The sequence below is a fragment of the Sinohyriopsis cumingii genome, unplaced genomic scaffold, assembly GCF_028554795.1.
Source record: "Sinohyriopsis cumingii isolate HCF-2022 unplaced genomic scaffold, ASM2855479v2 utg000066l, whole genome shotgun sequence".
In the NCBI taxonomy this organism is placed as follows: Eukaryota; Metazoa; Mollusca; class Bivalvia; order Unionida; family Unionidae; genus Sinohyriopsis; species Sinohyriopsis cumingii.
Window position 1 is genome coordinate 236,327 of NW_028315866.1, and position 27,808 is coordinate 264,134.

General features: G+C 33.9%; 5 non-coding genes across 5 annotated transcripts; all 5 read right to left on the reverse strand.

The window, feature by feature from the left end:
• Nucleotides 1-222: 222 nt before the first annotated feature.
• Trnal-cag (transfer RNA leucine (anticodon CAG)) lies at nucleotides 223-306 on the reverse strand. Its single transcript has one exon. It is a non-coding gene; the product is annotated as a tRNA-Leu (tRNA).
• Nucleotides 307-7,097: 6,791 nt separating this feature from the next.
• On the reverse strand, nucleotides 7,098-7,181 carry Trnal-cag (transfer RNA leucine (anticodon CAG)). The gene has a single exon. It is a non-coding gene; the product is annotated as a tRNA-Leu (tRNA).
• Nucleotides 7,182-13,963: 6,782 nt separating this feature from the next.
• Nucleotides 13,964-14,047, reverse strand: Trnal-cag (transfer RNA leucine (anticodon CAG)). The gene has a single exon. It is a non-coding gene; the product is annotated as a tRNA-Leu (tRNA).
• A 6,786-nt stretch (nucleotides 14,048-20,833) lies between these two features.
• Trnal-cag (transfer RNA leucine (anticodon CAG)) lies at nucleotides 20,834-20,917 on the reverse strand. The gene has a single exon. It is a non-coding gene; the product is annotated as a tRNA-Leu (tRNA).
• Nucleotides 20,918-27,724: 6,807 nt separating this feature from the next.
• Nucleotides 27,725-27,808, reverse strand: Trnal-cag (transfer RNA leucine (anticodon CAG)). Its single transcript has one exon. It is a non-coding gene; the product is annotated as a tRNA-Leu (tRNA).

Consider the following 27,808-nt stretch of genomic DNA (forward strand, 5'->3'; position numbering starts at 1 on the left):
GTTATCCACACACTCAAAATATATCTCACTTATATATGAATGCGATCAAACAAATCTTATCAACGTACCTGTAACAAATTAAAACAGCAAAAATGTCTATTAAAGGAAAAAAACTTGAAAATTCACGGAGCGATCATCAAACGTGTTTTCCTTCTGATGTCATAACCGGAAGTCTCTATTTTAGAGTCATAAAAGATACTGCTCTATGACAAAAGAACAGTTTGTCAGAAGTGGGATTCGAACCCACGCCGGGAAGACCCGACTGCGACCTGAACGCAGCGCCTTAGACCGCTCGGCCATCCTGACATATGCATTGCAAAGATCCGAGTGCACATAGAGAGATTGAAGGGCGTATAGGTCAGCATACTGAATAGGACTCGTTGAGGCCTAGAATCATCGACTAATTGAATAAATAGTAAGATTTTGTAACAACAAAGATTTTGTAACAGCACAGGATAATCTCCCATCATCTATATTTTTATCTTTGTACTTGTATATTGTGCCTCTAATAATGATAACATTAACTACAAAGTTATTAATGTTTTCCTTGCAGAGAAGTCGATGAGGGAGGGATTCTACTGTAATTTGAATGCATCATCTTAGACCGCTTGTCCATCCTGATCTATCCATTAGTTTTCTGCACCTTATCTCTTAGAAATACAGTGGAAAGGATACATTAAATGATAGAGACAAATGCAAATGTTAAGTAATAGAGAACAATTGAAATATGAAGGAACAGTGAAAACCTCCAATGTAACAGGTAAGCGTTATTGAACAATGTTATATTATGTATGCATACATCCATAGAGAGAGAGAGAGAGAGAGAGAGAGAGAGAGAGAGAGAGAGAGAGAGAGAGAGAGATGGTGTGTGTGTGTGGGGGGGGGGGAAGGGTAGGTGACGTATATAATTAGACAGGCAGTGGATAGATGGGCATCTTGTTTGTGAATCGCGGGAATATAGCGCCAGCGGGTACTTATATAAAAATGACAATTTCTCATTAACATACAAGAGATAAACTTCTCCTCTCGATAATACCTTGTGCTTATTATAACTGTTTGAGCATAAAGAATAAAAAGGTAACCTTTTTGGGACTCGAATGAATGTGAGTGAAACACTCATGCAGGTAGTATCGCTTTCCCGTCTGTAGATATCCGTGAGATTTGTATGTGTGTGTGTGTCTATATGTGTGTGTGTGTGTGTGTGTGTTAGAGAGAGAGAGAGAGAGAGAGAGAGAGAGAGAGAGAGAGAGGATAACAAGTTAATACATTTGAAGGGCCAGAAAAGCATATTTAACTAAAACAGCTGTTATATGCCAGCATACATGAACGCTGTAAGATTGATGTTTTCTATTTTAGAGTCATAAGAGATACTGCTCTATGACAAAAGAACAGTTTGTCAGAAGTGGGATTCGAACCCACGCCGGGAAGACCCGACTGCGACCTGAACGCATCGCCTTTTTTTTTGTTTTTCTTTCTTTATTCAAAAACGCTTTGTACAGTATAAAAGTTAAAAATATACAGTCAGTATGTACATAGTAGTTTGTAATGCTATATTACAAAATAATGGTTCTACAATAGTATTTTGTAATGCTATATTACAAAACAATGATTCTACAATAGTATTTTGTTAAGCTATATTACAGAACAATGATTCTAAAATTTTATTGTGTAATGTTATAGTACAAAACAATGATTCTACAATGTAATAAACACTTTATCCTCTTCTATTCTCATTAAAGGATTATCTTTTACAAAATACTTCGTAATCAAAGTCTGATTTTTGTCTTTGTAATGTTGATACGCATATAATATATATTTTCTAGTCAAATATTGGAACAATCTTTCGATGTCTATTTGTTTCCCTAATAAAGACATAATGTTTCTTCTTTTGTAAATGCACAATCGAGCAATGCTCAGAATGTAGTTCAAAAAATAACTATTTACTGATTTTGTTTCTTTGTTATATCCTATCATGAGCATTTGTTCAAGAGAAGTGCTATTGAGAACACCAACTCTACAATTTTTAAAAAGAATCTCAACTATATATACAATATAATTCTTAAAAGAGCTTAATTCAGGACATTTCAAAAACATGTGAAATAAATCCTCTGTTTCCAACTGGCACACTGGACATGAGTCATTATCAATTTTGCCATAGTATTTTAGTCTCTCTTTTGTAAATATTCGATTGTGCATTATTCTATAATCCAAATCTATACAATCTGGGGTCTTGAAAGGTAGGTGTATCAATTTCCAGTATTTATGCTTTTCCAAACTAAATATCTTACTCCAAAAGGAAACAGAAGCTGGTTCTTGAAAAATCAACGTACATAAAAGCTTGTAAAATAGTTGTGTTGTACATAAACAGAGGTCATATAATTTTGTATCAACTCTGAGAAACATATTATTTCTCCCATTGGTTACAGTGGGTTTTGACTCTGTTGCAACAATATTTCTCCAGCCTAATGGTATACTTTCTATTATGCAATTATAGTCTTTTTTTATCTTATCTGTTTTGATCTCAGAATTTGATTTGTATATCATTTCTGGAATAGCTCTATAAGGTAGTATTCCAGGTACAAATTCATATGTAATATCCTGAACACGAACAATTCCTGCTTCTATAAATTCTGCGAAAAACAACGTTTTACCAGCACATGTAATATTAGGATTTAAAAAGAGAGGTTGTTCAAAAACATTCCTCACATCAATATTTGTATCGATATTATTTCTAAGTTTTTCCCATGCATGAAACATTTCTCTGTAAAATATAGGTAGGGTATTCAATTGTTGCTTATTTAAAGACATGAGAAACAACTCTTTGGTCAACCTCATGTTCAGGACAGTAGATAAAAAGTGATCAAAGGTATTTTTCCACATAGCATGGCAATTCACATCAAAGTATCTTTTTAAAAATTTTAGTCTGAATGCATACATTTTCATCTTTATATCAGTTAACTGTAGTCCGCCATTTCGCTTATCACCAATTATTGTATAATAGTGAACCAAATGGGACTTTCCTGACCAGATAAATCTGAGAAATAATTGCTTCAATTCATCAGCAATCATATCAGGAAGAGGCTGAACTGACACTATGTACAATACTCTAGAAACTAATAAGTTATTAACAACTGTTACTTTTCCTTGTATTGTCAAATATCTCTGTGACCACAGTTGCAATAAGTTTTTAATTTTAGACAATCTATCATTCCAGTTCAGTTGCTCACATAACTTTGCACATTTTCCCACATAAGCTCCCAAAATTAAGATGACTTGATCACACATTTGAATTTGTAATTGTTTGCAATAATCATCAGTAAGTTTACCAGATCCAATACACAGAAGTTCTGTCTTTTCCTTGTTCACCTTTGCACCAGATCCTTTACAATACAAGTCAAGTACATTAAAAGATTGATTAATGGATTGTGTGTCCGCTAATGTCAAGGTTGTATCATCTGCATGTTGAAAAACTTTACTTGTATTACTAGACAGTGGGAGTGGAATACCTTTGATAGTGGGATTTGCTTTGATAGCGAGTCCTAAGGGTTCTGCTGCTAATACATATAACATTGCTGATATAGGACAACCTTGTCTGACTGAATTTTTAATTAAAAAGGGTTTCGTTAGATGACCATTGCATTTAACACTACTTTTAATTTCATTATAAAATATCTTTATCCACTGAATAAAATTGTCACCAAAACCGAACTTTCGTAACACAGAAATCAAATATGAGTGGCAAACTCTGTCAAACGCTTTTTCTTGATCAATTTTTAAGATATATCCCTCAAGATTGTCTCTCTCAACCATATCTATAATATCTCTTACAGTGACTATAGTATCAGCAATATCTCTCCCAACTATACAACATGTCTGAGTTTGAGAAATAATTTTGGGTAATACCATTTTTAAACGTGTAGACAAAATCCTTGCCAAAATTTTATAATCTACATTAAGTAAACTGATAGGACGCCAATTTTGCAATCTTCTATTATCCCCCTTATTTTTATAAATAAGTGATATAACCCCAAATCTCATTGATCTCGACATAATATTGTCATTCTTAACACTCTGAAAGATGTGCAACAGAATATCATATATACAATCATAAAATTTACAATACCACTCTACTGTCAATCCGTCCGGGCCGGGGCTTTTATTTTTAGCCATCCCTTTTATAGCTGTATGTATTTCATCAACTGTTATTATGGCATCACACATATCTTTATCCTCATCAGATACAGAACAGTTTACAAAATTTAAAAGTGAATCAGTACAATTATCATCAACAGTTACCGAAGAATATAAATGACTATAAAACTGATGTATTTCATCTAAGATTCCGCTTGTATTTGAAATAATTACACCATCATCATCAATCAATTCATTGATTACATTTTTGTTGTGTCGATATTTCTCAAGATTTAGAAAATATTTAGTATTTCTATCGCTTTCAATTGCCCATTTGGCCTTAGATCTCAATATAGCACCCCCGACAAAAATCAGTTTCATAGTCACTTAGCTGATGTTTTAGTTCTTCATATTTGTTAATGTCATATGGTTCTTTATTTGCGACTTTTTCTGAAAATGATTTTAATTTATTTTGCAATGTAAAGTATTCTTGTAATCTTTCCTTATTTCTTCTTGTACAGTATACTTGGGAAAATTTTTTAATTTTGTATTTTACATTATCCCACCAAATGAGTGGTTCACTGAAATACATTTCGTCAGTTTTTCCCTCGGTAAGAATTTATTTCACTCTTTGTACATATTTTTCCTCAAAAAGAACATTGTTATTTAATATCCATAATCCGGGCCCTGTTTCCACTTTGCAGGTATTTAGTTTAAGGTATACAAAAGAATGATCACTAAAGGATGTATCTGCATAATAAATATTTTGCACATTGGAGTGCAATTTTGAGGAAATCAAAAAATAATCTATTCTACTCTGCTTCATTTCGCCTAGTACAACTTGTTTTCTGGAGAAACTACGAGTACTAGGATTTCGTGATCTCCATAAATCGGTAATATTCCTATCATGAATAATTTTATAAAGTTCACGCATTGCTACATCATCAATATGTAAGGCTTTGTTATGTCGATCAATACCTGCTAAAGTTGTATTAAAATCACCAGCCAGGATAGTGCTATCACTAGTACTGTTATGTAAATATGTATTTAGCTTCATGAAAAAGTTAAACTTTTCCTTCACAACATTTGGAGCATAAATATTGATTAAATCAATCACTTTATCATCCATAGCTATTTTAAGATGTAAAATCCTACCCTTTTCAATCATTTCTTGTGTCACCTGATTTCTCAATTCTCTCACTACTAAAACAGCAACACCTGTCCTCCTAATGTCAGCATTACTATAAAATATGTCACCATTCCAAATCTCATTTTCTCTAATACTTTCAACAAACTCATCATCCCAAAAGGTTTCTTGCAATAATAAAATATGGCCTCTTTTCTCTTTAAATATTTCTAAAACAGACTTTAGTTTATTCAAATTACGCAAGCCATTTACATTTAGAGATACAATATTTAAAGCCATGATTATGATGAGTGTATTGAAAGTATTAAAAAATGTTGAGTGTTTGATCATTTCTTCATAGGTGTTCGTCGCATGCTATTCATCTTCATATTAGGTACTGGATTAAACCTTCTCCTTCTCCTTTGTACTACTTTGAAATTTTCGATATTAGTACCGTTTTCTTGACATGTACGTGATTCGTTTGATCTTTCAACAACGTCTGCAGCCATCTTCCTGTCATCATCTGAATCTGTCCCCGATCCATCTCCAATTGTATGATTGTTGTTTACTTCCTCAGATTCTATTTCTACATTGGTCATATCAACTCCAATTCTTTCTTTTTCTTCCCCACTTTCTCCACTCTCATTATCTTTTTTTGCATTCTCAATTTCTTCTTTATCATCTTCGTCACTCTGTAACTCCAATATGTCTTCCCTCATATCATCATCAACTTGCGAATGAATGCCTGTAATGGCCTCTCTGTAACACATACATGTTTGCGCCTCTTTGTGGCATTTGTCGCATATCCTGCATGTACACATAAGAGGAAAACTTCCACAACTTTCACATCTTTACCTTGTGCAATTTTTTGCTACATGGCCTTGCTCCCCACACTTGTAGCATACAAAATCAGGGCAGTCTTTTATAACATGTCCCGGATCAAGACATCTAGAACATACCTTAACTTGATTATTGTGTAATACTCTAAAGTATTGTTGACCATTGACAGTCTGAAATTTCAGACTGTAAGGCAAGGATTTTACCTGCTGTGGAAATTTACATTTGACATAACGAGTCCCATCAGCCACACTAGTTCCAGGATAATATCTGCGTTGAATGGGAGAAAGAAGTTCTACTCCGTATTCACCGAGCTTCATACTTATATCATCATCTGTGATGTATGCTGGTAAATGAAGAATTGACACAATAATAGTGTCTGAATATAAAAGAGTACAATCAAAGTGTTCACTTCCAATATCAATTCCACACAAGGTATTATATGCTACTTCCTTACTCGGTAGTGTGACCTCATACAAATTTGCACCTTTGGGCACAACTGCATAGACCGACATATCTCCGGTTAATTCTTCTACACTTCTAACAATATCACTTGCCTTTATTTTCTTCACATCCTTTACATCAATCACCACGGTACATTCTTTCCCAAAACGACGAGAAGCTCCTGTCTGTCTATCGATGTTACTCGACATGCCATTCTTATTGTTAGCTATTCCACTGGTGTCATTAGAGTGTGAGTCAGCTCCTTGTGCTGCACGTGCAGCACGACCAGGCTTTGTATTCATTGTCACAGAAAAAAATTTTTTGTGTGGTGGATAAAGTTATCCACACACTCAAAATATATCTCACTTATATATGAATGCGATCAAACAAATCTTATCAACGTACCTGTAACAAATTAAAACAGCAAAAATGTCTATTAAAGGAAAAAAACTTGAAAATTCACGGAGCGATCATCAAACGTGTTTTCCTTCTGATGTCATAACCGGAAGTCTCTATTTTAGAGTCATAAAAGATACTGCTCTATGACAAAAGAACAGTTTGTCAGAAGTGGGATTCGAACCCACGCCGGGAAGACCCGACTGCGACCTGAACGCAGCGCCTTAGACCGCTCGGCCATCCTGACATATGCATTGCAAAGATCCGAGTGCACATAGAGAGATTGAAGGGCGTATAGGTCAGCATACTGAATAGGACTCGTTGAGGCCTAGAATCATCGACTAATTGAATAAATAGTAAGATTTTGTAACAACAAAGATTTTGTAACAGCACAGGATAATCTCCCATCATCTATATTTTTATCTTTGTACTTGTATATTGTGCCTCTAATAATGATAACATTAACTACAAAGTTATTAATGTTTTCCTTGCAGAGAAGTCGATGAGGGAGGGATTCTACTGTAATTTGAATGCATCATCTTAGACCGCTTGTCCATCCTGATCTATCCATTAGTTTTCTGCACCTTATCTCTTAGAAATACAGTGGAAAGGATACATTAAATGATAGAGACAAATGCAAATGTTAAGTAATAGAGAACAATTGAAATATGAAGGAACAGTGAAAACCTCCAATGTAACAGGTAAGCGTTATTGAACAATGTTATATTATGTATGCATACATCCATAAAGAGAGAGAGAGAGAGAGAGAGAGAGAGAGAGAGAGAGAGAGATGGTGTGTGTGTGTGGGGGGGGGGGAAGGGTAGGTGGACGTATATAATTAGACAGGCAGTGGATAGATGGGCATCTTGTTTGTGAATCGCGGGAATATAGCGCCAGCGGGTACTTATATAAAAATGACAATTTCTCATTAACATACAAGAGATAAACTTCTCCTCTCGATAATACCTTGTGCTTATTATAACTGTTTGAGCATAAAGAATAAAAAGGTAACCTTTTTGGGACTCGAATGAATGTGAGTGAAACACTCATGCAGGTAGTATCGCTTTCCCGTCTGTAGATATCCGTGAGATTTGTATGTGTGTGTGTGTCTATATGTGTGTGTGTGTGTGTGTGTGTTAGAGAGAGAGAGAGAGAGAGAGAGAGAGAGAGAGAGAGAGAGAGAGGATAACAAGTTAATACATTTGAAGGGCCAGAAAAGCATATTTAACTAAAACAGCTGTTATATGCCAGCATACATGAACGCTGTAAGATTGATGTTTTCTATTTTAGAGTCATAAGAGATACTGCTCTATGACAAAAGAACAGTTTGTCAGAAGTGGGATTCGAACCCACGCCGGGAAGACCCGACTGCGACCTGAACGCATCGCCTTTTTTTTTTTTTCTTTCTTTATTCAAAAACGCTTTGTACAGTATAAAAGTTAAAAATATACAGTCAGTATGTACATAGTAGTTTGTAATGCTATATTACAAAATAATGGTTCTACAATAGTATTTTGTAATGCTATATTACAAAACAATGATTCTACAATAGTATTTTGTTAAGCTATATTACAGAACAATGATTCTAAAATTTTATTGTGTAATGTTATAGTACAAAACAATGATTCTACAATGTAATAAACACTTTATCCTCTTCTATTCTCATTAAAGGATTATCTTTTACAAAATACTTCGTAATCAAAGTCTGATTTTTGTCTTTGTAATGTTGATACGCATATAATATATATTTTCTAGTCAAATATTGGAACAATCTTTCGATGTCTATTTGTTTCCCTAATAAAGACATAATGTTTCTTCTTTTGTAAATGCACAATCGAGCAATGCTCAGAATGTAGTTCAAAAAATAACTATTTACTGATTTTGTTTCTTTGTTATATCCTATCATGAGCATTTGTTCAAGAGAAGTGCTATTGAGAACACCAACTCTACAATTTTTAAAAAGAATCTCAACTATATATACAATATAATTCTTAAAAGAGCTTAATTCAGGACATTTCAAAAACATGTGAAATAAATCCTCTGTTTCCAACTGGCACACTGGACATGAGTCATTATCAATTTTGCCATAGTATTTTAGTCTCTCTTTTGTAAATATTCGATTGTGCATTATTCTATAATCCAAATCTATACAATCTGGGGTCTTGAAAGGTAGGTGTATCAATTTCCAGTATTTATGCTTTTCCAAACTAAATATCTTACTCCAAAAGGAAACAGAAGCTGGTTCTTGAAAAATCAACGTACATAAAAGCTTGTAAAATAGTTGTGTTGTACATAAACAGAGGTCATATAATTTTGTATCAACTCTGAGAAACATATTATTTCTCCCATTGGTTACAGTGGGTTTTGACTCTGTTGCAACAATATTTCTCCAGCCTAATGGTATACTTTCTATTATGCAATTATAGTCTTTTTTTATCTTATCTGTTTTGATCTCAGAATTTGATTTGTATATCATTTCTGGAATAGCTCTATAAGGTAGTATTCCAGGTACAAATTCATATGTAATATCCTGAACACGAACAATTCCTGCTTCTATAAATTCTGCGAAAAACAACGTTTTACCAGCACATGTAATATTAGGATTTAAAAAGAGAGGTTGTTCAAAAACATTCCTCACATCAATATTTGTATCGATATTATTTCTAAGTTTTTCCCATGCATGAAACATTCCTCTGTAAAATATAGGTAGGGTATTCAATTGTTGCTTATTTAAAGACATGAGAAACAACTCTTTGGTCAACCTCATGTTCAGGACAGTAGATAAAAAGTGATCAAAGGTATTTTTCCACATAGCATGGCAATTCACATCAAAGTATCTTTTTAAAAATTTTAGTCTGAATGCATACATTTTCATCTTTATATCAGTTAACTGTAGTCCGCCATTTCGCTTATCACCAATTATTGTATAATAGTGAACCAAATGGGACTTTCCTGACCAGATAAATCTGAGAAATAATTGCTTCAATTCATCAGCAATCATATCAGGAAGAGGCTGAACTGACACTATGTACAATACTCTAGAAACTAATAAGTTATTAACAACTGTTACTTTTCCTTGTATTGTCAAATATCTCTGTGACCACAGTTGCAATAAGTTTTTAATTTTAGACAATCTATCATTCCAGTTCAGTTGCTCACATAACTTTGCACATTTTCCCACATAAGCTCCCAAAATTAAGATGACTTGATCACACATTTGAATTTGTAATTGTTTGCAATAATCATCAGTAAGTTTACCAGATCCAATACACAGAAGTTCTGTCTTTTCCTTGTTCACCTTTGCACCAGATCCTTTACAATACAAGTCAAGTACATTAAAAGATTGATTAATGGATTGTGTGTCCGCTAATGTCAAGGTTGTATCATCTGCATGTTGAAAAACTTTACTTGTATTACTAGACAGTGGGAGTGGAATACCTTTGATAGTGGGATTTGCTTTGATAGCGAGTCCTAAGGGTTCTGCTGCTAATACATATAACATTGCTGATATAGGACAACCTTGTCTGACTGAATTTTTAATTAAAAAGGGTTTCGTTAGATGACCATTGCATTTAACACTACTTTTAATTTCATTATAAAATATCTTTATCCACTGAATAAAATTGTCACCAAAACCGAACTTTCGTAACACAGAAATCAAATATGAGTGGCAAACTCTGTCAAACGCTTTTTCTTGATCAATTTTTAAGATATATCCCTCAAGATTGTCTCTCTCAACCATATCTATAATATCTCTTACAGTGACTATAGTATCAGCAATATCTCTCCCAACTATACAACATGTCTGAGTTTGAGAAATAATTTTGGGTAATACCATTTTTAAACGTGTAGACAAAATCCTTGCCAAAATTTTATAATCTACATTAAGTAAACTGATAGGACGCCAATTTTGCAATCTTCTATTATCCCCCTTATTTTTATAAATAAGTGATATAACCCCAAATCTCATTGATCTCGACATAATATTGTCATTCTTAACACTCTGAAAGATGTGCAACAGAATATCATATATACAATCATAAAATTTACAATACCACTCTACTGTCAATCCGTCCGGGCCGGGGCTTTTATTTTTAGCCATCCCTTTTATAGCTGTATGTATTTCATCAACTGTTATTATGGCATCACACATATCTTTATCCTCATCAGATACAGAACAGTTTACAAAATTTAAAAGTGAATCAGTACAATTATCATCAACAGTTACCGAAGAATATAAATGACTATAAAACTGATGTATTTCATCTAAGATTCCGCTTGTATTTGAAATAATTACACCATCATCATCAATCAATTCATTGATTACATTTTTGTTGTGTCGATATTTCTCAAGATTTAGAAAATATTTAGTATTTCTATCGCTTTCAATTGCCCATTTGGCCTTAGATCTCAATATAGCACCCCCGACAAAAATCAGTTTCATAGTCACTTAGCTGATGTTTTAGTTCTTCATATTTGTTAATGTCATATGGTTCTTTATTTGCGACTTTTTCTGAAAATGATTTTAATTTATTTTGCAATGTAAAGTATTCTTGTAATCTTTCCTTATTTCTTCTTGTACAGTATACTTGGGAAAATTTTTTAATTTTGTATTTTACATTATCCCACCAAATGAGTGGTTCACTGAAATACATTTCGTCAGTTTTTCCCTCGGTAAGAATTGATTTCACTCTTTGTACATATTTTTCCTCAAAAAGAACATTGTTATTTAATATCCATAATCCGGGCCCTGTTTCCACTTTGCAGGTATTTAGTTTAAGGTATACAAAAGAATGATCACTAAAGGATGTATCTGCATAATAAATATTTTGCACATTGGAGTGCAATTTTGAGGAAATCAAAAAATAATCTATTCTACTCTGCTTCATTTCGCCTAGTACAACTTGTTTTCTGGAGAAACTACGAGTACTAGGATTTCGTGATCTCCATAAATCGGTAATATTCCTATCATGAATAATTTTATAAAGTTCACGCATTGCTACATCATCAATATGTAAGGCTTTGTTATGTCGATCAATACCTGCTAAAGTTGTATTAAAATCACCAGCCAGGATAGTGCTATCACTAGTACTGTTATGTAAATATGTATTTAGCTTCATGAAAAAGTTAAACTTTTCCTTCACAACATTTGGAGCATAAATATTGATTAAATCAATCACTTTATCATCCATAGCTATTTTAAGATGTAAAATCCTACCCTTTTCAATCATTTCTTGTGTCACCTGATTTCTCAATTCTCTCACTACTAAAACAGCAACACCTGTCCTCCTAATGTCAGCATTACTATAAAATATGTCACCATTCCAAATCTCATTTTCTCTAATACTTTCAACAAACTCATCATCCCAAAAGGTTTCTTGCAATAATAAAATATGGCCTCTTTTCTCTTTAAATATTTCTAAAACAGACTTTAGTTTATTCAAATTACGCAAGCCATTTACATTTAGAGATACAATATTTAAAGCCATGATTATGATGAGTGTATTGAAAGTATTAAAAAATGTTGAGTGTTTGATCATTTCTTCATAGGTGTTCGTCGCATGCTATTCATCTTCATATTAGGTACTGGATTAAACCTTCTCCTTCTCCTTTGTACTACTTTGAAATTTTCGATATTAGTACCGTTTTCTTGACATGTACGTGATTCGTTTGATCTTTCAACAACGTCTGCAGCCATCTTCCTGTCATCATCTGAATCTGTCCCCGATCCATCTCCAATTGTATGATTGTTGTTTACTTCCTCAGATTCTATTTCTACATTGGTCATATCAACTCCAATTCTTTCTTTTTCTTCCCCACTTTCTCCACTCTCATTATCTTTTTTTGCATTCTCAATTTCTTCTTTATCATCTTCGTCACTCTGTAACTCCAATATGTCTTCCCTCATATCATCATCAACTTGCGAATGAATGCCTGTAATGGCCTCTCTGTAACACATACATGTTTGCGCCTCTTTGTGGCATTTGTCGCATATCCTGCATGTACACATAAGAGGAAAACTTCCACAACTTTCACATCTTTGCCTTGTGCAATTTTTTGCTACATGGCCTTGCTCCCCACACTTGTAGCATACAAAATCAGGGCAGTCTTTTATAACATGTCCCGGATCAAGACATCTAGAACATACCTTAACTTGATTATTGTGTAATACTCTAAAGTATTGTTGACCATTGACAGTCTGAAATTTCAGACTGTAAGGCAAGGATTTTACCTGCTGTGGAAATTTACATTTGACATAACGAGTCCCATCAGCCACACTAGTTCCAGGATAATATCTGCGTTGAATGGGAGAAAGAAGTTCTACTCCGTATTCACCGAGCTTCATACTTATATCATCATCTGTGATGTATGCTGGTAAATGAAGAATTGACACAATAATAGTGTCTGAATATAAAAGAGTACAATCAAAGTGTTCACTTCCAATATCAATTCCACACAAGGTATTATATGCTACTTCCTTACTCGGTAGTGTGACCTCATACAAATTTGCACCTTTGGGCACAACTGCATAGACCGACATATCTCCGGTTAATTCTTCTACACTTCTAACAATATCACTTGCCTTTATTTTCTTCACATCCTTTACATCAATCACCACGGTACATTCTTTCCCAAAACGACGAGAAGCTCCTGTCTGTCTATCGATGTTACTCGACATGCCATTCTTATTGTTAGCTATTCCACTGGTGTCATTAGAGTGTGAGTCAGCTCCTTGTGCTGCACGTGCAGCACGACCAGGCTTTGTATTCATTGTCACAGAAAAAATTTTTTTGTGTGGTGGATAAAGTTATCCACACACTCAAAATATATCTCACTTATATATGAATGCGATCAAACAAATCTTATCAACGTACCTGTAACAAATTAAAACAGCAAAAATGTCTATTAAAGGAAAAAAACTTGAAAATTCACGGAGCGATCATCAAACGTGTTTTCCTTCTGATGTCATAACCGGAAGTCTCTATTTTAGAGTCATAAAAGATACTGCTCTATGACAAAAGAACAGTTTGTCAGAAGTGGGATTCGAACCCACGCCGGGAAGACCCGACTGCGACCTGAACGCAGCGCCTTAGACCGCTCGGCCATCCTGACATATGCATTGCAAAGATCCGAGTGCACATAGAGAGATTGAAGGGCGTATAGGTCAGCATACTGAATAGGACTCGTTGAGGCCTAGAATCATCGACTAATTGAATAAATAGTAAGATTTTGTAACAACAAAGATTTTGTAACAGCACAGGATAATCTCCCATCATCTATATTTTTATCTTTGTACTTGTATATTGTGCCTCTAATAATGATAACATTAACTACAAAGTTATTAATGTTTTCCTTGCAGAGAAGTCGATGAGGGAGGGATTCTACTGTAATTTGAATGCATCATCTTAGACCGCTTGTCCATCCTGATCTATCCATTAGTTTTCTGCACCTTATCTCTTAGAAATACAGTGGAAAGGATACATTAAATGATAGAGACAAATGCAAATGTTAAGTAATAGAGAACAATTGAAATATGAAGGAACAGTGAAAACCTCCAATGTAACAGGTAAGCGTTATTGAACAATGTTATATTATGTATGCATACATCCAGAGAGAGAGAGAGAGAGAGAGAGAGAGAGAGAGAGAGAGAGAGATGGTGTGTGTGTGTGTGGGGGGGGGGGGAAGGGTAGGTGACGTATATAATTAGACAGGCAGTGGATAGATGGGCATCTTGTTTGTGAATCGCGGGAATATAGCGCCAGCGGGTACTTATATAAAAATGACAATTTCTCATTAACATACAAGAGATAAACTTCTCCTCTCGATAATACCTTGTGCTTATTATAACTGTTTGAGCATAAAGAATAAAAAGGTAACCTTTTTGGGACTCGAATGAATGTGAGTGAAACACTCATGCAGGTAGTATCGCTTTCCCGTCTGTAGATATCCGTGAGATTTGTATGTGTGTGTGTGTCTATATGTGTGTGTGTGTGTGTGTGTGTTAGAGAGAGAGAGAGAGAGAGAGAGAGAGAGAGAGAGAGAGAGAGAGAGGATAACAAGTTAATACATTTGAAGGGCCAGAAAAGCATATTTAACTAAAACAGCTGTTATATGCCAGCATACATGAACGCTGTAAGATTGATGTTTTCTATTTTAGAGTCATAAGAGATACTGCTCTATGACAAAAGAACAGTTTGTCAGAAGTGGGATTCGAACCCACGCCGGGAAGACCCGACTGCGACCTGAACGCATCGCCTTTTTTTTTGTTTTTCTTTCTTTATTCAAAAACGCTTTGTACAGTATAAAAGTTAAAAATATACAGTCAGTATGTACATAGTAGTTTGTAATGCTATATTACAAAATAATGGTTCTACAATAGTATTTTGTAATGCTATATTACAAAACAATGATTCTACAATAGTATTTTGTTAAGCTATATTACAGAACAATGATTCTAAAATTTTATTGTGTAATGTTATAGTACAAAACAATGATTCTACAATGTAATAAACACTTTATCCTCTTCTATTCTCATTAAAGGATTATCTTTTACAAAATACTTCGTAATCAAAGTCTGATTTTTGTCTTTGTAATGTTGATACGCATATAATATATATTTTCTAGTCAAATATTGGAACAATCTTTCGATGTCTATTTGTTTCCCTAATAAAGACATAATGTTTCTTCTTTTGTAAATGCACAATCGAGCAATGCTCAGAATGTAGTTCAAAAAATAACTATTTACTGATTTTGTTTCTTTGTTATATCCTATCATGAGCATTTGTTCAAGAGAAGTGCTATTGAGAACACCAACTCTACAATTTTTAAAAAGAATCTCAACTATATATACAATATAATTCTTAAAAGAGCTTAATTCAGGACATTTCAAAAACATGTGAAATAAATCCTCTGTTTCCAACTGGCACACTGGACATGAGTCATTATCAATTTTGCCATAGTATTTTAGTCTCTCTTTTGTAAATATTCGATTGTGCATTATTCTATAATCCAAATCTATACAATCTGGGGTCTTGAAAGGTAGGTGTATCAATTTCCAGTATTTATGCTTTTCCAAACTAAATATCTTACTCCAAAAGGAAACAGAAGCTGGTTCTTGAAAAATCAACGTACATAAAAGCTTGTAAAATAGTTGTGTTGTACATAAACAGAGGTCATATAATTTTGTATCAACTCTGAGAAACATATTATTTCTCCCATTGGTTACAGTGGGTTTTGACTCTGTTGCAACAATATTTCTCCAGCCTAATGGTATACTTTCTATTATGCAATTATAGTCTTTTTTTATCTTATCTGTTTTGATCTCAGAATTTGATTTGTATATCATTTCTGGAATAGCTCTATAAGGTAGTATTCCAGGTACAAATTCATATGTAATATCCTGAACACGAACAATTCCTGCTTCTATAAATTCTGCGAAAAACAACGTTTTACCAGCACATGTAATATTAGGATTTAAAAAGAGAGGTTGTTCAAAAACATTCCTCACATCAATATTTGTATCGATATTATTTCTAAGTTTTTCCCATGCATGAAACATTTCTCTGTAAAATATAGGTAGGGTATTCAATTGTTGCTTATTTAAAGACATGAGAAACAACTCTTTGGTCAACCTCATGTTCAGGACAGTAGATAAAAAGTGATCAAAGGTATTTTTCCACATAGCATGGCAATTCACATCAAAGTATCTTTTTAAAAATTTTAGTCTGAATGCATACATTTTCATCTTTATATCAGTTAACTGTAGTCCGCCATTTCGCTTATCACCAATTATTGTATAATAGTGAACCAAATGGGACTTTCCTGACCAGATAAATCTGAGAAATAATTGCTTCAATTCATCAGCAATCATATCAGGAAGAGGCTGAACTGACACTATGTACAATACTCTAGAAACTAATAAGTTATTAACAACTGTTACTTTTCCTTGTATTGTCAAATATCTCTGTGACCACAGTTGCAATAAGTTTTTAATTTTAGACAATCTATCATTCCAGTTCAGTTGCTCACATAACTTTGCACATTTTCCCACATAAGCTCCCAAAATTAAGATGACTTGATCACACATTTGAATTTGTAATTGTTTGCAATAATCATCAGTAAGTTTACCAGATCCAATACACAGAAGTTCTGTCTTTTCCTTGTTCACCTTTGCACCAGATCCTTTACAATACAAGTCAAGTACATTAAAAGATTGATTAATGGATTGTGTGTCCGCTAATGTCAAGGTTGTATCATCTGCATGTTGAAAAACTTTACTTGTATTACTAGACAGTGGGAGTGGAATACCTTTGATAGTGGGATTTGCTTTGATAGCGAGTCCTAAGGGTTCTGCTGCTAATACATATAACATTGCTGATATAGGACAACCTTGTCTGACTGAATTTTTAATTAAAAAGGGTTTCGTTAGATGACCATTGCATTTAACACTACTTTTAATTTCATTATAAAATATCTTTATCCACTGAATAAAATTGTCACCAAAACCGAACTTTCGTAACACAGAAATCAAATATGAGTGGCAAACTCTGTCAAACGCTTTTTCTTGATCAATTTTTAAGATATATCCCTCAAGATTGTCTCTCTCAACCATATCTATAATATCTCTTACAGTGACTATAGTATCAGCAATATCTCTCCCAACTATACAACATGTCTGAGTTTGAGAAATAATTTTGGGTAATACCATTTTTAAACGTGTAGACAAAATCCTTGCCAAAATTTTATAATCTACATTAAGTAAACTGATAGGACGCCAATTTTGCAATCTTCTATTATCCCCCTTATTTTTATAAATAAGTGATATAACCCCAAATCTCATTGATCTCGACATAATATTGTCATTCTTAACACTCTGAAAGATGTGCAACAGAATATCATATATACAATCATAAAATTTACAATACCACTCTACTGTCAATCCGTCCGGGCCGGGGCTTTTATTTTTAGCCATCCCTTTTATAGCTGTATGTATTTCATCAACTGTTATTATGGCATCACACATATCTTTATCCTCATCAGATACAGAACAGTTTACAAAATTTAAAAGTGAATCAGTACAATTATCATCAACAGTTACCGAAGAATATAAATGACTATAAAACTGATGTATTTCATCTAAGATTCCGCTTGTATTTGAAATAATTACACCATCATCATCAATCAATTCATTGATTACATTTTTGTTGTGTCGATATTTCTCAAGATTTAGAAAATATTTAGTATTTCTATCGCTTTCAATTGCCCATTTGGCCTTAGATCTCAATATAGCACCCCCGACAAAAATCAGTTTCATAGTCACTTAGCTGATGTTTTAGTTCTTCATATTTGTTAATGTCATATGGTTCTTTATTTGCGACTTTTTCTGAAAATGATTTTAATTTATTTTGCAATGTAAAGTATTCTTGTAATCTTTCCTTATTTCTTCTTGTACAGTATACTTGGGAAAATTTTTTAATTTTGTATTTTACATTATCCCACCAAATGAGTGGTTCACTGAAATACATTTCGTCAGTTTTTCCCTCGGTAAGAATTGATTTCACTCTTTGTACATATTTTTCCTCAAAAAGAACATTGTTATTTAATATCCATAATCCGGGCCCTGTTTCCACTTTGCAGGTATTTAATTTAAGGTATACAAAAGAATGATCACTAAAGGATGTATCTGCATAATAAATATTTTGCACATTGGAGTGCAATTTTGAGGAAATCAAAAAATAATCTATTCTACTCTGCTTCATTTCGCCTAGTACAACTTGTTTTCTGGAGAAACTACGAGTACTAGGATTTCGTGATCTCCATAAATCGGTAATATTCCTATCATGAATAATTTTATAAAGTTCACGCATTGCTACATCATCAATATGTAAGGCTTTGTTATGTCGATCAATACCTGCTAAAGTTGTATTAAAATCACCAGCCAGGATAGTGCTATCACTAGTACTGTTATGTAAATATGTATTTAGCTTCATGAAAAAGTTAAACTTTTCCTTCACAACATTTGGAGCATAAATATTGATTAAATCAATCACTTTATCATCCATAGCTATTTTAAGATGTAAAATCCTACCCTTTTCAATCATTTCTTGTGTCACCTGATTTCTCAATTCTCTCACTACTAAAACAGCAACACCTGCCCTCCTAATGTCAGCATTACTATAAAATATGTCACCATTCCAAATCTCATTTTCTCTAATACTTTCAACAAACTCATCATCCCAAAAGGTTTCTTGCAATAATAAAATATGGCCTCTTTTCTCTTTAAATATTTCTAAAACAGACTTTAGTTTATTCAAATTACGCAAGCCATTTACATTTAGAGATACAATATTTAAAGCCATGATTATGATGAGTGTATTGAAAGTATTAAAAAATGTTGAGTGTTTGATCATTTCTTCATAGGTGTTCGTCGCATGCTATTCATCTTCATATTAGGTACTGGATTAAACCTTCTCCTTCTCCTTTGTACTACTTTGAAATTTTCGATATTAGTACCGTTTTCTTGACATGTACGTGATTCGTTTGATCTTTCAACAACGTCTGCAGCCATCTTCCTGTCATCATCTGAATCTGTCCCCGATCCATCTCCAATTGTATGATTGTTGTTTACTTCCTCAGATTCTATTTCTACATTGGTCATATCAACTCCAATTCTTTCTTTTTCTTCCCCACTTTCTCCACTCTCATTATCTTTTTTTGCATTCTCAATTTCTTCTTTATCATCTTCGTCACTCTGTAACTCCAATATGTCTTCCCTCATATCATCATCAACTTGCGAATGAATGCCTGTAATGGCCTCTCTGTAACACATACATGTTTGCGCCTCTTTGTGGCATTTGTCGCATATCCTGCATGTACACATAAGAGGAAAACTTCCACAACTTTCACATCTTTGCCTTGTGCAATTTTTTGCTACATGGCCTTGCTCCCCACACTTGTAGCATACAAAATCAGGGCAGTCTTTTATAACATGTCCCGGATCAAGACATCTAGAACATACCTTAACTTGATTATTGTGTAATACTCTAAAGTATTGTTGACCATTGACAGTCTGAAATTTCAGACTGTAAGGCAAGGATTTTACCTGCTGTGGAAATTTACATTTGACATAACGAGTCCCATCAGCCACACTAGTTCCAGGATAATATCTGCGTTGAATGGGAGAAAGAAGTTCTACTCCGTATTCACCGAGCTTCATACTTATATCATCATCTGTGATGTATGCTGGTAAATGAAGAATTGACACAATAATAGTGTCTGAATATAAAAGAGTACAATCAAAGTGTTCACTTCCAATATCAATTCCACACAAGGTATTATATGCTACTTCCTTACTCGGTAGTGTGACCTCATACAAATTTGCACCTTTGGGCACAACTGCATAGACCGACATATCTCCGGTTAATTCTTCTACACTTCTAACAATATCACTTGCCTTTATTTTCTTCACATCCTTTACATCAATCACCACGGTACATTCTTTCCCAAAACGACGAGAAGCTCCTGTCTGTCTATCGATGTTACTCGACATGCCATTCTTATTGTTAGCTATTCCACTGGTGTCATTAGAGTGTGAGTCAGCTCCTTGTGCTGCACGTGCAGCACGACCAGGCTTTGTATTCATTGTCACAGAAAAAAATTTTTTGTGTGGTGGATAAAGTTATCCACACACTCAAAATATATCTCACTTATATATGAATGCGATCAAACAAATCTTATCAACGTACCTGTAACAAATTAAAACAGCAAAAATGTCTATTAAAGGAAAAAAACTTGAAAATTCACGGAGCGATCATCAAACGTGTTTTCCTTCTGATGTCATAACCGGAAGTCTCTATTTTAGAGTCATAAAAGATACTGCTCTATGACAAAAGAACAGTTTGTCAGAAGTGGGATTCGAACCCACGCCGGGAAGACCCGACTGCGACCTGAACGCAGCGCCTTAGACCGCTCGGCCATCCTGACATATGCATTGCAAAGATCCGAGTGCACATAGAGAGACTGAAGGGCGTATAGGTCAGCATACTGAATAGGACTCGTTGAGGCCTAGAATCATCGACTAATTGAATAAATAGTAAGATTTTGTAACAACAAAGATTTTGTAACAGCACAGGATAATCTCCCATCATCTATATTTTTATCTTTGTACTTGTATATTGTGCCTCTAATAATGATAACATTAACTACAAAGTTATTAATGTTTTCCTTGCAGAGAAGTCGATGAGGGAGGGATTCTACTGTAATTTGAATGCATCATCTTAGACCGCTTGTCCATCCTGATCTATCCATTAGTTTTCTGCACCTTATCTCTTAGAAATACAGTGGAAAGGATACATTAAATGATAGAGACAAATGCAAATGTTAAGTAATAGAGAACAATTGAAATATGAAGGAACAGTGAAAACCTCCAATGTAACAGGTAAGCGTTATTGAACAATGTTATATTATGTATGCATACATCCATAGAGAGAGAGAGAGAGAGAGAGAGAGAGAGAGAGAGAGAGAGAGAGAGAGAGAGAGAGAGATGGTGTGTGTGTGTGTGTGGGGGGGGGGGGAAGGGTAGGTGGACGTATATAATTAGACAGGCAGTGGATAGATGGGCATCTTGTTTGTGAATCGCGGGAATATAGCGCCAGCGGGTACTTATATAAAAATGACAATTTCTCATTAACATACAAGAGATAAACTTCTCCTCTCGATAATACCTTGTGCTTATTATAACTGTTTGAGCATAAAGAATAAAAAGGTAACCTTTTTGGGACTCGAATGAATGTGAGTGAAACACTCATGCAGGTAGTATCGCTTTCCCGTCTGTAGATATCCGTGAGATTTGTATGTGTGTGTGTGTCTATATGTGTGTGTGTGTGTGTGTGTGTGTGTGTGAGAGAGAGAGAGAGAGAGAGAGAGAGAGAGAGAGAGAGAGAGAGGATAACAAGTTAATACATTTGAAGGGCCAGAAAAGCATATTTAACTAAAACAGCTGTTATATGCCAGCATACATGAACGCTGTAAGATTGATGTTTTCTATTTTAGAGTCATAAGAGATACTGCTCTATGACAAAAGAACAGTTTGTCAGAAGTGGGATTCGAACCCACGCCGGGAAGACCCGACTGCGACCTGAACGCATCGCCTTTTTTTTTTTTTCTTTCTTTATTCAAAAACGCTTTGTACAGTATAAAAGTTAAAAATATACAGTCAGTATGTACATAGTAGTTTGTAATGCTATATTACAAAATAATGGTTCTACAATAGTATTTTGTAATGCTATATTACAAAACAATAATTCTACAATAGTATTTTGTTAAGCTATATTACAGAACAATGATTCTAAAATTTTATTGTGTAATGTTATAGTACAAAACAATGATTCTACAATGTAATAAACACTTTATCCTCTTCTATTCTCATTAAAGGATTATCTTTTACAAAATACTTCGTAATCAAAGTCTGATTTTTGTCTTTGTAATGTTGATACGCATATAATATATATTTTCTAGTCAAATATTGGAACAATCTTTCGATGTCTATTTGTTTCCCTAATAAAGACATAATGTTTCTTCTTTTGTAAATGCACAATCGAGCAATGCTCAGAATGTAGTTCAAAAAATAACTATTTACTGATTTTGTTTCTTTGTTATATCCTATCATGAGCATTTGTTCAAGAGAAGTGCTATTGAGAACACCAACTCTACAATTTTTAAAAAGAATCTCAACTATATATACAATATAATTCTTAAAAGAGCTTAATTCAGGACATTTCAAAAACATGTGAAATAAATCCTCTGTTTCCAACTGGCACACTGGACATGAGTCATTATCAATTTTGCCATAGTATTTTAGTCTCTCTTTTGTAAATATTCGATTGTGCATTATTCTATAATCCAAATCTATACAATCTGGGGTCTTGAAAGGTAGGTGTATCAATTTCCAGTATTTATGCTTTTCCAAACTAAATATCTTACTCCAAAAGGAAACAGAAGCTGGTTCTTGAAAAATCAACGTACATAAAAGCTTGTAAAATAGTTGTGTTGTACATAAACAGAGGTCATATAATTTTGTATCAACTCTGAGAAACATATTATTTCTCCCATTGGTTACAGTGGGTTTTGACTCTGTTGCAACAATATTTCTCCAGCCTAATGGTATACTTTCTATTATGCAATTATAGTCTTTTTTTATCTTATCTGTTTTGATCTCAGAATTTGATTTGTATATCATTTCTGGAATAGCTCTATAAGGTAGTATTCCAGGTACAAATTCATATGTAATATCCTGAACACGAACAATTCCTGCTTCTATAAATTCTGCGAAAAACAACGTTTTACCAGCACATGTAATATTAGGATTTAAAAAGAGAGGTTGTTCAAAAACATTCCTCACATCAATATTTGTATCGATATTATTTCTAAGTTTTTCCCATGCATGAAACATTCCTCTGTAAAATATAGGTAGGGTATTCAATTGTTGCTTATTTAAAGACATGAGAAACAACTCTTTGGTCAACCTCATGTTCAGGACAGTAGATAAAAAGTGATCAAAGGTATTTTTCCACATAGCATGGCAATTCACATCAAAGTATCTTTTTAAAAATTTTAGTCTGAATGCATACATTTTCATCTTTATATCAGTTAACTGTAGTCCGCCATTTCGCTTATCACCAATTATTGTATAATAGTGAACCAAATGGGACTTTCCTGACCAGATAAATCTGAGAAATAATTGCTTCAATTCATCAGCAATCATATCAGGAAGAGGCTGAACTGACACTATGTACAATACTCTAGAAACTAATAAGTTATTAACAACTGTTACTTTTCCTTGTATTGTCAAATATCTCTGTGACCACAGTTGCAATAAGTTTTTAATTTTAGACAATCTATCATTCCAGTTCAGTTGCTCACATAACTTTGCACATTTTCCCACATAAGCTCCCAAAATTAAGATGACTTGATCACACATTTGAATTTGTAATTGTTTGCAATAATCATCAGTAAGTTTACCAGATCCAATACACAGAAGTTCTGTCTTTTCCTTGTTCACCTTTGCACCAGATCCTTTACAATACAAGTCAAGTACATTAAAAGATTGATTAATGGATTGTGTGTCCGCTAATGTCAAGGTTGTATCATCTGCATGTTGAAAAACTTTACTTGTATTACTAGACAGTGGGAGTGGAATACCTTTGATAGTGGGATTTGCTTTGATAGCGAGTCCTAAGGGTTCTGCTGCTAATACATATAACATTGCTGATATAGGACAACCTTGTCTGACTGAATTTTTAATTAAAAAGGGTTTCGTTAGATGACCATTGCATTTAACACTACTTTTAATTTCATTATAAAATATCTTTATCCACTGAATAAAATTGTCACCAAAACCGAACTTTCGTAACACAGAAATCAAATATGAGTGGCAAACTCTGTCAAACGCTTTTTCTTGATCAATTTTTAAGATATATCCCTCAAGATTGTCTCTCTCAACCATATCTATAATATCTCTTACAGTGACTATAGTATCAGCAATATCTCTCCCAACTATACAACATGTCTGAGTTTGAGAAATAATTTTGGGTAATACCATTTTTAAACGTGTAGACAAAATCCTTGCCAAAATTTTATAATCTACATTAAGTAAACTGATAGGACGCCAATTTTGCAATCTTCTATTATCCCCCTTATTTTTATAAATAAGTGATATAACCCCAAATCTCATTGATCTCGACATAATATTGTCATTCTTAACACTCTGAAAGATGTGCAACAGAATATCATATATACAATCATAAAATTTACAATACCACTCTACTGTCAATCCGTCCGGGCCGGGGCTTTTATTTTTAGCCATCCCTTTTATAGCTGTATGTATTTCATCAACTGTTATTATGGCATCACACATATCTTTATCCTCATCAGATACAGAACAGTTTACAAAATTTAAAAGTGAATCAGTACAATTATCATCAACAGTTACCGAAGAATATAAATGACTATAAAACTGATGTATTTCATCTAAGATTCCGCTTGTATTTGAAATAATTACACCATCATCATCAATCAATTCATTGATTACATTTTTGTTGTGTCGATATTTCTCAAGATTTAGAAAATATTTAGTATTTCTATCGCTTTCAATTGCCCATTTGGCCTTAGATCTCAATATAGCACCCCCGACAAAAATCAGTTTCATAGTCACTTAGCTGATGTTTTAGTTCTTCATATTTGTTAATGTCATATGGTTCTTTATTTGCGACTTTTTCTGAAAATGATTTTAATTTATTTTGCAATGTAAAGTATTCTTGTAATCTTTCCTTATTTCTTCTTGTACAGTATACTTGGGAAAATTTTTTAATTTTGTATTTTACATTATCCCACCAAATGAGTGGTTCACTGAAATACATTTCGTCAGTTTTTCCCTCGGTAAGAATTGATTTCACTCTTTGTACATATTTTTCCTCAAAAAGAACATTGTTATTTAATATCCATAATCCGGGCCCTGTTTCCACTTTGCAGGTATTTAGTTTAAGGTATACAAAAGAATGATCACTAAAGGATGTATCTGCATAATAAATATTTTGCACATTGGAGTGCAATTTTGAGGAAATCAAAAAATAATCTATTCTACTCTGCTTCATTTCGCCTAGTACAACTTGTTTTCTGGAGAAACTACGAGTACTAGGATTTCGTGATCTCCATAAATCGGTAATATTCCTATCATGAATAATTTTATAAAGTTCACGCATTGCTACATCATCAATATGTAAGGCTTTGTTATGTCGATCAATACCTGCTAAAGTTGTATTAAAATCACCAGCCAGGATAGTGCTATCACTAGTACTGTTATGTAAATATGTATTTAGCTTCATGAAAAAGTTAAACTTTTCCTTCACAACATTTGGAGCATAAATATTGATTAAATCAATCACTTTATCATCCATAGCTATTTTAAGATGTAAAATCCTACCCTTTTCAATCATTTCTTGTGTCACCTGATTTCTCAATTCTCTCACTACTAAAACAGCAACACCTGCCCTCCTAATGTCAGCATTACTATAAAATATGTCACCATTCCAAATCTCATTTTCTCTAATACTTTCAACAAACTCATCATCCCAAAAGGTTTCTTGCAATAATAAAATATGGCCTCTTTTCTCTTTAAATATTTCTAAAACAGACTTTAGTTTATTCAAATTACGCAAGCCATTTACATTTAGAGATACAATATTTAAAGCCATGATTATGATGAGTGTATTGAAAGTATTAAAAAATGTTGAGTGTTTGATCATTTCTTCATAGGTGTTCGTCGCATGCTATTCATCTTCATATTAGGTACTGGATTAAACCTTCTCCTTCTCCTTTGTACTACTTTGAAATTTTCGATATTAGTACCGTTTTCTTGACATGTACGTGATTCGTTTGATCTTTCAACAACGTCTGCAGCCATCTTCCTGTCATCATCTGAATCTGTCCCCGATCCATCTCCAATTGTATGATTGTTGTTTACTTCCTCAGATTCTATTTCTACATTGGTCATATCAACTCCAATTCTTTCTTTTTCTTCCCCACTTTCTCCACTCTCATTATCTTTTTTTGCATTCTCAATTTCTTCTTTATCATCTTCGTCACTCTGTAACTCCAATATGTCTTCCCTCATATCATCATCAACTTGCGAATGAATGCCTGTAATGGCCTCTCTGTAACACATACATGTTTGCGCCTCTTTGTGGCATTTGTCGCATATCCTGCATGTACACATAAGAGGAAAACTTCCACAACTTTCACATCTTTGCCTTGTGCAATTTTTTGCTACATGGCCTTGCTCCCCACACTTGTAGCATACAAAATCAGGGCAGTCTTTTATAACATGTCCCGGATCAAGACATCTAGAACATACCTTAACTTGATTATTGTGTAATACTCTAAAGTATTGTTGACCATTGACAGTCTGAAATTTCAGACTGTAAGGCAAGGATTTTACCTGCTGTGGAAATTTACATTTGACATAACGAGTCCCATCAGCCACACTAGTTCCAGGATAATATCTGCGTTGAATGGGAGAAAGAAGTTCTACTCCGTATTCACCGAGCTTCATACTTATATCATCATCTGTGATGTATGCTGGTAAATGAAGAATTGACACAATAATAGTGTCTGAATATAAAAGAGTACAATCAAAGTGTTCACTTCCAATATCAATTCCACACAAGGTATTATATGCTACTTCCTTACTCGGTAGTGTGACCTCATACAAATTTGCACCTTTGGGCACAACTGCATAGACCGACATATCTCCGGTTAATTCTTCTACACTTCTAACAATATCACTTGCCTTTATTTTCTTCACATCCTTTACATCAATCACCACGGTACATTCTTTCCCAAAACGACGAGAAGCTCCTGTCTGTCTATCGATGTTACTCGACATGCCATTCTTATTGTTAGCTATTCCACTGGTGTCATTAGAGTGTGAGTCAGCTCCTTGTGCTGCACGTGCAGCACGACCAGGCTTTGTATTCATTGTCACAGAAAAAATTTTTTTGTGTGGTGGATAAAGTTATCCACACACTCAAAATATATCTCACTTATATATGAATGCGATCAAACAAATCTTATCAACGTACCTGTAACAAATTAAAACAGCAAAAATGTCTATTAAAGGAAAAAAACTTGAAAATTCACGGAGCGATCATCAAACGTGTTTTCCTTCTGATGTCATAACCGGAAGTCTCTATTTTAGAGTCATAAAAGATACTGCTCTATGACAAAAGAACAGTTTGTCAGAAGTGGGATTCGAACCCACGCCGGGAAGACCCGACTGCGACCTGAACGCAGCGCCTTAGACCGCTCGGCCATCCTGAC